We start from the raw sequence: 11,321 nt of genomic DNA, 5'->3' as shown, positions 1-11,321 counted from the left end.
TCTTGACTTTGCTTGTCAGAAGGTTGTAAAAGGTGATAACATTGCAACTGTCACATATACCTGCTAAGTGTCTGACTTGATTATATGATTGGGGATGCTACAATAGTCATGTGTGAAAAATGGTCACACGCACACACATACACGCACAGAGAGAGTAACATTTAATACAAACTAAACTTTAAAAAATAGTCAGAAGGAAAAAGTGGAACAAAAAGAGGAAAGAAAAGAAATATATAAAGAAATAATGTCCAAGTATAAACCAGTTTAGTGGCTCTTCGCCTTTTCTAAGTGACTTTTTATCTCTTCATCCCTATCTCATCCTCTTATCAATAAACAAATCCATAAAATATCATCTTTTCAGTCCTGTCAGCAGAAAGTCCATAAATTAGCCTGCAATACTGCATTCTACTTACTGCACCACCATGGCTCCGGAGCACAGAAAAACCATTCATGAATATTAAGAATTGCTAAACAAGAAATTACATCTGGACATCCCTTCACTTTTGTAGATGTTAAATATTATGCTATTACCTGTAATTCCACATCTGTTTGTGCTGCATATACATACCTGCTACTGTCATGCAGCATTCTGCTAAAACAATATTCAGCACTGGCTATAGGCCTCAACTGTAATCAGTAACATTTAAATAACTTCTCTTGTAGTTTTCAGCTTTTCTGCACAAACTGGAATTTAAGATAGGGCTGATATTTCAAGGGTTGTCATTTTAAACTTATTCCCATGCTCCTATCTCTATCCCACCCTTTCTGTCTTCCTTCCTTCCTTCCTTCCTTCCTTCCTTCCTTCCTTCCTTCCTTGCTCTCTCTCTTGCTCTTTCTTCCCTATCACAAAGGAGAAGAAAACTATGATTTTCAGGAATAGTAATTTAGAATTCTGGTTCAGGAGAGGGGAGACTTCATGATATAAAAATGATTTGAGGATGTGTATATAAAACTTAAGGGACTGCACTGGAATAAACATTTTGAGAACTAAAGCAATTGCCACCTGCGTTTTACAAAAATCCATCATTGTTCAAATTATTATACATACGGCTAAATGCATGGAATCCAAAAATATTAGATTCTGACCTTCGCTTCCAGGCAAAAATATTAAGATTAGTTTGTTAGTTAAGAGGACTTAAGAGCCACGTATGGAGAAGGGGACTGCTCTAACTCAGTTAACGTTATATTAACGTATCTATTTTAATATATAGACATTGACTCTTGGCAACATGTAGATTTTCTCCATGCCAATCTATCTCTGTTTTTTAAGTCTTCCAATGGTATACTGATAGCCACCGCAACTAAACCCATCCATTCTCCCGGTGGTCATATTTTTCTTCTCTTTCCTTCCACCTTTCTCAGCATTAAAACCTTCTCTTGAGAATTAGGTCTTTACATATTATACTTGAAGTAAAATGGGCATTTATGTCCTAAGTGTGTATTCTTGGTTGATTTCTTCAATGGTCTATTACAGTGTTGGTGAACCTTTTGAGCATCGAGTGCCGAAACAGGAGCATCGGAAACCGGAAGACCATCTCCCTTGTGCACATGCGCGGGAGCGCCAGAAACTGGAAGAGCAGTTCCCTGGCGCGCATGCACACACTGGGAAGCTGAGCTTCCAGTTTCCGGCATGCGCATGTGCACCGGTCACCTGGTCTTCTGGATTCTGGCACACATGTGCATGCAAAGATTAGCTGGCATGTGTATGCATGTGCACGCCAGAACCCAGAAGATCAATGGGCAATGCCTGGCATGCGTGCCATAGGTTCGCCATCATTAGTTTGTTTTCTTGGCTGATTATGATATTCTCAGAAGTCTTCTCCAACGTCAAAATTCAAAGCCAGCAACATTTTTCCTATCCTACTTCTATTAAGTCCAACTTTCATTTCCATAGCATGTCATAGAGCATATTATGGCCTTGCCCGATTCTGATCTTTGTAGTTATGAACTCATCCCTGATTTGATAGTTTATCCTAACAGGAAGCAATAGCAATAGCAGTTAGACTTATATACCGCTTCATAGGGCTTTCAGCCCTCTCTAAGCGGTTTACAGAGTCAGCATATCGCCCCCAACAATCCGAGTCCTCATTTCACCCACCTGGGAAGGATGGAAGGCTGAGTCAACCTTGAGCCGGTGAGATTAGAACCGCTGAACTGCAGATAGCAGTCAGCTGAAGTGGCCTGCAGTACTGCACCCTAACCACTGCGCCACCTAGGCTCTCTCTCTTCCCATTGTCTTTATCCTGTTGACCCAGTGTCCCCAACCCCTGGGCCGCGGCCTGTTCAGAATTGGGCCACAGAAGCGGTGGGTGAGTGCAGACATGCTTGTGCAGCTCGGCTCCTAATGAAAGCAGCTAACTATCATTTTGATACTTCATTCTCAATTTTCACTAGTTGACTAAAGTAAATGCCTACAGTTAGCAGGAGACTAGGAACATGTGTCTCAAAAACTTACATTGGCTTTGCTTTTCTCAATAAAAGTTTCTTGTCTCTGTGAACGAGTTTGTTTTGTAAAGAAAAGAAAAGCTTTGTGTGGATAGAGGAGACCCAAATGACCTTATATGATTCATGCAAAATGAATTTATTTGATAATAAAACTGCGAGGCTTGGTTCAATTTCTAGATTTTTTCTTTCTTTCTACAATTCTTATCTGCTCTTCTGGATTAGAGGCCTGGCTCATCTAGTCCATTAGTCTCTTCTCACAATGGCCCACCAACAGCGTAAGAAAGTCTATTAGTTATATTTCCTAAAGGAAGGCAAGAATGCACCAAAAGGAAGACTATAGATAAATTATATTAGGAAATTTATTAATGTCTTTCACTTGCTGTTCTCAGGATGTAGTTTTAAGAAATTGTGGCTCCAGGTAAGCCACACTCATCCAGCTATTATCTTTGGCAACTGTTAATGTATACAAGCAAGATGAGAAATAAATTTTAGTTAAGATGCTCTATTATTATTATTTGTAAAACATTATTGTAATAAGGTGCTTTATTTTTTTTATTAATTAGACTTATATACCGCTTCATAGGGCTTTCAGCCCTCTCTAAGCGGTTTACAGAGTCAGCATATCGCCCCCACAGTCTGGGTCCTCATTTCACCCACCTCGGAAGGATGGAAGGCTGAGTCAACCTGGAGCCGGTGAGATTTGAACCGCTGAACTGCAGATAACAGTCAGCTGAAGTGGCCTGCAGTACTGCACCCTAACCACTGCGCCATCTCGGCTCTTACCTAGAAGTGCATTCTAAATTACCCTGTTTCCCCAAAAATAAGACTTTCTCGGATAATTAGCCCAATGGTGCTTTTGAGTGCATGTGCTAAAACAAGCCCTCCTCTGAAAATAAGCCCCCCCAAAATATTGCAACACAGCAGCAGCCATGAGGTGATCATGCTCTCCGCCTCCTGCACCTAAAAAATAATAAGACCACCCCAAAAATAAGACCAAGTGCTTATTTCGGGGGTCAAAATAAAATAAGACCCTGTCTTATTTTGGGGGAAACAGGGTAGTTCTCTCATTCTTCTACAGCATAACCGTATTCTGCATTAAATATTGTATTATCTGCAGAATAGGTTGTCATGGAGATTTTTATGTAGTATATTTAAAAACACACGTTTGATGAATGAACACACTATAAGGTTTAGAGAAACCTGTCTTTTAATAATGTAATGATATTGTTCTTTTATTGTCAATTACCTTTGATTATATGTAGCACCAGTAAATCAAAGTGTATGACATAGTCACTCAATGACAGATATTTTGATTTGATTATTAAGCTCTGGACTCCAGATGCATAGTTTTTCAGACTGGCATTTATTTCAAGACTTAGCCTTAGGGCTTATTCCAATACTGCCTGCTTAATTTTGTTGTGTTACTCCAATAAAATGTTTGGGTTGGGGGGGGCAATATTCTTCTGCACAAAGTGTTTTTGATTTAGCTCAAAATAATAAGTTTTTTCTCTCATTTTGATAATTAAAACTTCAACGTGCTTAATTCTTACACTGCAAAATTGAGATTCACTGATCATAATGTAGCAATTGTGTCAGAAGCAGAAAAACACATTCCACATGTGAAAGTTCTAATTTACTGATTTATTGCTAAATCCTACTCACAAGAATCTTCTCAGACGAACGGTCTGCAATCTGGACAAAATTAGATAAAGCACAACTGGCATTCGAGGGTCCGGGTGGTTTGAAATTCATTATTTTGTGGCTACCTAGTGATTCTAAACTAATGTCTCATTTAACTCCTCCCCCCATTTCTGCCATTTTCTCTCCTATACATTGAGATTGATGTACTGATTTAGATTGATGATGGGGTACTTCCGTATGAAGCCAGTGAGTCGGCCCATATTAATCAAGCTCCGTTCTTTGCCAATATAGAATATTGCATAGCACATCCATAAAAAAAAGTGGGGGAATCTGACTTTTTTAGAATTATAAAATAAATAGAGCTGGAAAGAACATTTGGGCCATGAACTCCAACTACATTATAAAAATAAAACTGAGTCTCCTGGAAAAAAAAAACCTCTGCATTTAACAATGTATTTTCCCATGAATGAAGGCAAATGCACGTGTCCCAGGAAAATCAGAAGACTAAATTTCTGGTGATGTTGACCTACCTAGACTGGATCCTGCAATGTATTTTCCATTTCAAATCTGAACTATGGATTCAGCTAGCACTGAGATTTCTTACTATAGTACAGTCTTCATTGTCCTTGACCAAAATAAATACAACAAAATTGGTTTTAGCCTCCTCACTGGTGCAATCCATGATAACAAATACCAACAACATAAATAGTATAAGGAATAATCCCAATGCAAGTAATTTAGTTGAAAAGTAAAAAGAAAGAAAAAAGAGATGCTGACAATCCAAACAGTTCTACATATTTTCAAAATGCATTTGGTTTTTTTCCCAAATACACTGGGACATTTGGCCATATTTCTAAAAATACTTAGGCCCTATTTCACTAACACCCTCCTCCCCGCTTCAATAGCTTATAATATGTGAAAGCTTTAAAAGAGAATTGCTCATCTTTAGAGACTGTTAATGCCATCTACAGACAAAGAACTATCTTTACAACGCTGATTTGCAGCAAGAGTCGTTTCTATGTTAAGAGCTTAATTATCTCTGTGAGTTTAAAAGCAAAACATGAAATTGTTAGATTGCCTCTTTCTTTAGTAAGATTAAAAAGGATTTAGGAGTAGTAGGTATGAGCATTTGGGCTATTTGCTATCTAAATAAGCTTATTTCTGAAGTTTAATAGAGTTCCGCCTTTTGTTCTTGGTAGCTTCTTGGTATCTAACATATGTATTTGTACGTCCAGAAAAGAATCATGACATGCACAAAATGGAATGGAAAATGGTCCTTCTGGCCTTGTCAACTTTCCGCAATCTTATTTGACTCTTATATGTTAAAATAAAGTATGGAAATCTCTGTTGGGTTATTTTGTACTAGAGAAGCATATGCGTTTACCAAGTAAAATTCATCACATTTGCAGACATAATAGAAATTGCTTATGACAGTTTCAAGCACGTGGATTTATTTCTGAAGAATATAAAACTAAGGAGAAATCAAATATTTCCTTAATGGACCCCAGGGGATATTTTATGGAGTGCCCTCTGTGGAGAAACTCACCTGGCACTTATCGTACAGTTCTCTTGGTCCCTGTGTGATTTCGGAAACATTTAAAAATAATTTCCAAGGGGGTCCCAAAGGTGCTTTTTCAAGAGGCAACTAGACTATCGGTTTTTATTTGAAGACATTTCACTTCTCATCCAAGAAGTTTCTTCAGATCTTCTTGAACAAGAAGCGAAACATCTTCAAAGAAAAGCCAGAAAGTCCAGTTGCCTCTTGATGAAGAATCTTTGGGAGAACTAGGACCTGGATAACGGAGAATATCCATAGACAATTTCCAAGGGTGTTTTTTATGTGCTGTAATGTTATTGACACCTGTGACTACACTAGTTGCTGTTTTACTTTGACTTTTAAATTGAGAGACCGCCTACTGCCAATTACCTCCCACAGACCCATTAGATCACACAGGGTTGGCCTCCTCCGGGTTCCGTCTATTAGCCAATGCCACCTGGCTACTACCCGGGGGAGGACCTTCTCTGTGGCAGCTCCGGCCCTCTGGAACGAACTCCCCGCAGGGATTCGGACCCTCAGCTCTCCCCAGGCCTTCCGGAAAGCCGTCAAAACCTGGCTTTGCCGGCAGGCCTGGGGGTGATGAGTTCCCCTCCCCTCTCGACTTGTATGGTTGTATGATTCTTGTTTATTTTAATTATCTGTATGTCATTTTATGTTCCCCTTTTCCCTTTTTGAATTGTTCGCTGCCCTGAGTCCTCCCGGAGAAGGTTGGCATACAAATAATAAAATTCAATTCAATTCAATTCAATTAAGTTACTTTTCAAGAAAATAGTGCATGGTACTATACTGTATAGAGTAGAAATATAGTGTTCGACCATTCATTTAGCAAACATTTGAAATTACAATGGCATTGAAAAAAGTGATTTATGACCAGTCCTCGCACTTACCCGTGGTCACATGATCAAAGTTTGGATGCTTGGTAACTGGCAGATGTTTACAATGGTTGTAGCGTCTTGACGTGACTTTTTCCAGCCAGGTTATGACAAGCAAAGTCAATCGGGGAAGCAGGAGTCACTTAACAACTCAATTTCAATTTATTTCAATTTATTGAAATTTGTATGCCTGCCCACTCCCTTGGGACTCTGGGAGGCTTACAGGCATAATAAAAGAAACATTTAAAATAAAAATAAAATATTAAAATTCCACAACAATCATTCTGTCAAGAGTGGGGCTGGATATCGATCAACAGCCCCAGGCCTGCCGGAACAGCCAGGTCTTAGTGGCTTTACGGAAGGCCGAGAGAGTGGTAAGGGTCCGGATCTCTACGGGTAGATCGTTCCACAGGGCCGGTGCAGCTACAGAGAAGGCCCTCCCCCGAGGAGCCGCCAGCCGGCATTGTCCGGTCGACGGCACCCGGAGGAGGCCCAACCTGTGCGATCTTGTTGGTCGTTGGGAGGTAAGTGGCAGGAGGCGGTCTCTCAGGTAGCCAGGTCCTAAACCATGTAGGGCTTTAAAAGTAACGACTAGCACCTTGAAGCACGTCCAGAGACCAATGGGGAGCCAGTGCAGCTCGCGGAGGATAGGTGTCACATGGGTGTATCTAGGTACACCCAATATCGCTCGCGCGGCTGCATTCTGGACCAATTGCAGTCTTCGAACACTCTTCAGGGGCAGCCCCATGTAGAGCGTGTTACAGTAATCCAGTGTATATGATTTGATGCAGCACAGTGATTTGCTTGATAACTATGGCAAAAAGATTGTAAAATCAGGTTCAGTGCACTGAACTGTTTGCTTAGCAACAGAAATTCTGCTTCAAATTGTGGTCATAAGTTAGGACTATTTTTATATAACGAACAAATCAAGCAAGCAAGCAAAAGCATAACTCTGCTTGATCTAAACATGAATTTTGTAAGAGGAGGTGTTTGGGCATTCAAAACTCCCGTTTTATCAACAAATGAAAAAGTGGCATTCTGATGTTAAATATAAGTATGCCATTAGCGTCTTTTAAATTTCCACTCAAATAAGGGAAATAATGACTGCAAATATTACGTGGCTTTGCCCAGTGTTATATATTCATCACAATGCAGTTTTCCTTGTAAAAATACGATGCAAACCAAGGAGCGATGAAGTAGGTTAAACTATAACAACTTAGGTAAATAAAACATGATATTTAGAATTCTTTCATACTATTAACAGTTCACTGCCTTTCAAGACACAATCTCAAAAACAGATACAGCATGAGCAAGTTTGGGGTAAAATATGAGATAATTTCTTTCTACCCAATTATCCTCTCTGGTGTTTGGGAAAATCCCACACACATTCCTTCAAAAGGTTTTATGTATGTATGTATGTATGCATACGTACACACACACACACACACACACACAGATATACCTAATGCAATCAATATAAAATGGTATTTATGCTCCCAACAGTACTACAATTTCCCAGATCTAGAAGGGTGATATGTTAATAGAAAAAGGTAGGTGGTGAGCAGAAGATATTTGTTTTTTAAGATATTTGTTATATATATTTGGTTATGTGTTTATGTGTTTTATTATATAGCCATGGAGAAGTAAAATTAATGTAAAGAATTTAATCTCACATCTGCTGTGTTGTTTTAATTTTAATTCTATTAAGTGTTTTGTCTGGACTTCAAACATTTCCTAAGATTTTAAAAAAAGTTGAGTGCTTTGTCCACTGTGATGACTTTCATTTTGTATGAGCGAAGTGGTTTTAAGAGTCCAAAGAGCTTAAAAGAAGTAAATCCTATTTTCCACCTTCAGATAAAAATTGTGGTTTCAGAGGGAATAGTGAATTCTGTTTAGCAGTTAATTTTTAATGGGTGAATTTCTCCTGTGAATACAGCAAAAATAAAAACTGAGGTTGTCAGAGATATCTTTCATCCAGCTTCATTCTCCCCCTTTCTGGGTTTCCATAATATGGAATCTCTATAAATAATTTGCGGTTCTTACACGTCTTGAGCTATTACAGATGAAATAAATTCGGATGATGCACTCGACTGTAAGCCTAAGAACGGTTAAGAGTGACTCATCCTAGGGGCTCCACTTCCTATTCTCTTTTGATTACAGAAGAAGGCTGCGTGTGATCGGGACCATGTGGTCTGCGAGGCATTGCACGCTTCTTAACGTGGATTCTGTTATCAAATTTCTTTAACTTTAAGTGCACCTGCACATCTGGAAGCACTGCTTTGTGTACCGCTGCCCCATCCGTTTCCTTGGGACTTGTATTGGCTGAGTAGTTGGAGGATTATACTGTCTGGGAGACCTGCCAGATTAATTTGGCCAGCTGCCTGTTGTTCAATCTGGAGCCACCGAAGCCCTCGGTTTCTCTGGGACTTTGCTGCCAGATATTCCATATGGGATGCCCAGAAATATAGCCTAACATTAGGGAGATTTAGTTCTTCCATATCTCCATGGGCCCATACATTTTTAATGACAATTCTTGTTTTTTTTTGCCTACCAAATGAACCTTGAAAAGGTCTTGTGGAGCTTATTAAAGTATGAGGTTTTAAATTCTCAAAACAGTTGTAGTTGATACAAGAGACTAAGGGTGGCATTTATTTTAGGAAGCTGTATTCTTTCCATAATTGGTGCAGAGACATTCGTCTACCTATCCAGATGATCAACACTTGATGGCATCAGGTTTGTGTCCTTGATGGTCAAATGGCCTCGTTAGCATCTTAAAAGGACATGTAGCCCAAAAGCTTAAATGGTTTGATCAGGGATGTTGCATACTGAAGCACGAAAGCATGGCTGCAAGGCATCAAAGTTCCATCTTTGTTGCTTTAATATAAATCCTGTTGTTTTTCAGGGCAGCCAGCAGTGTGTTGCAGAATCACCCATACAATCAGTGATCAGTTATAAATTCAGTAGTCAGATCTCATCATTTCCAGAACACAGCAGCTCCCATTCCTCCTCCAGTTAAGACTGGCATCTCATCCCAAGTTGCTTTGCATAAAATGATGGGGTGGGAATGATCAGTTGGAATTTGTGTTGGAATCTCTGGTTTCCTGTTGCTAACAGCTGCTCCCTCTTGTTTTTTAATGCAGCAATTTCATTCCAGTATTTATTTATTTTTTGCATGCAAAGCATGTTTGAATATTAAACATTACTGGCCACAATTTTGGGGTTTTTGTTTGTCTGGCTTGCTGAATGAAGTCAGCTAATGTGATTTTGTAAGCCATGGTTTGTAGCTTAGGATGTGTGAGCCAGTTGTGGCTTATTTAGGAAGCCATAACTTAAGTGCAACGTGAGAATCAAATGCAACGTAAGGTTTTAAAAAGTAGTTTATTTACACAAGAGTAGACCAATTATGCATGCAGCATTTTTTAAAAATACATTTGGTGATTTCGCTTAAATTGGTCTTTTGTTAAGCTTCCATTGATTTAATAAAAAACTAAATCAATGGAAGCTTGCTTGGCAAAAAAGCTAAGCATATTACTTTTTTAGTCATAAAAAGTAACATATAGAAACAACACATTAATTAATTTCATTGCTATGTTGAAATGGTTGATCCCCTGGATTAATTACTAGAGTTAATGGTTCCTAATTTAAATTTTGTGGCCAGCATAAAAGTGAAAGGTGCATATGTAAAATTGTGCATGTATAATTGTAATCTGTTTACCAGATAGTAATGGGCTGGCCCCAGACTTAAGCATAACTTAAACTGGAGTCTTTGAAATTAATAGAGTTTATATTACTCCTGACTTACCTGAGTGCTATGATCTTAAATAATCATTGATATATTTTTGTTATTGCTGTGAACTACACAAAGTTTTGGTGAAAACGGGTGGCCATGTAAGTTTGTTAAATAAATAATTGTAAGTTCCATTGCTTTCAAGAAACCAATCCAAAGTATGCTTAAATATATTCTACATTTATACAGGCAGAATCAGAACATTTTACACAATAACAACAGTCAATAGCCAATGTTTGGCAACTGATAAATTAATTGTATGGTCTTCTTGCAAAGGCTTTAATTGAAGGAAAGGAAATATACTGTATTTCTCTGAACAAATGTGTCCCTTGTAGTTTTCATGGGACTATGCTGCTTTACTATCGCATGGCTACTAGGAAGAAAATTCCTCTGTATTCCATGGGTAGATAATTGCATACGTAGTGGTTTTTACATTATACTTTTTAGTTTAAGTTATTTCTTAATAAACCTAGAATTAAACTATATTTTACAGCAAATATAGTAGAAAAATATAGCGACTTTTAAGTCTTGTGGAGGAAAGTCAAGATTCTTAGGTATAATCCAGAAAATATTAATTCCTTGAGAAAAACATGGAAAGTTGAACTATTTGAAATCTGATTAATAGCAAAATGAAACTTATATGCTGCTTGACTCTCAGGGTCTCTGGGGGCTTTACAATAGCAAAGATTGAATGTTTAATTCCTAACAATGACTAGGACTACAAAAACAGAACAGAATAACAGCGTGTGGAAGGGATCTTGGAGGTCTTCTAGTACCACAAGCAGGCGAATCATCCTATACCAGACAAGTGGATGTCCAGTCTCTTCAAAATCTTGCAGTGATGGAACGTAGGAAATGCTTGTGCATAACAATTATAATTAGTATTCTGGAATATATTTATGTCTGTATTTTCTTAAGGAGCTTAAGATGATATACGAGGGGATGTCGCCACTTAGTTTCTTAACCTGAATACTTGTTCCACGTCATTCAGGGAACAGAGATCACCACACACTCAGGA

The sequence above is a fragment of the Thamnophis elegans genome, chromosome 10 (genome assembly GCF_009769535.1).
Source record: "Thamnophis elegans isolate rThaEle1 chromosome 10, rThaEle1.pri, whole genome shotgun sequence".
Lineage (NCBI taxonomy): Eukaryota > Metazoa > Chordata > Lepidosauria > Squamata > Colubridae > Thamnophis > Thamnophis elegans.
This window is presented reverse-complemented; position numbering follows the sequence as displayed.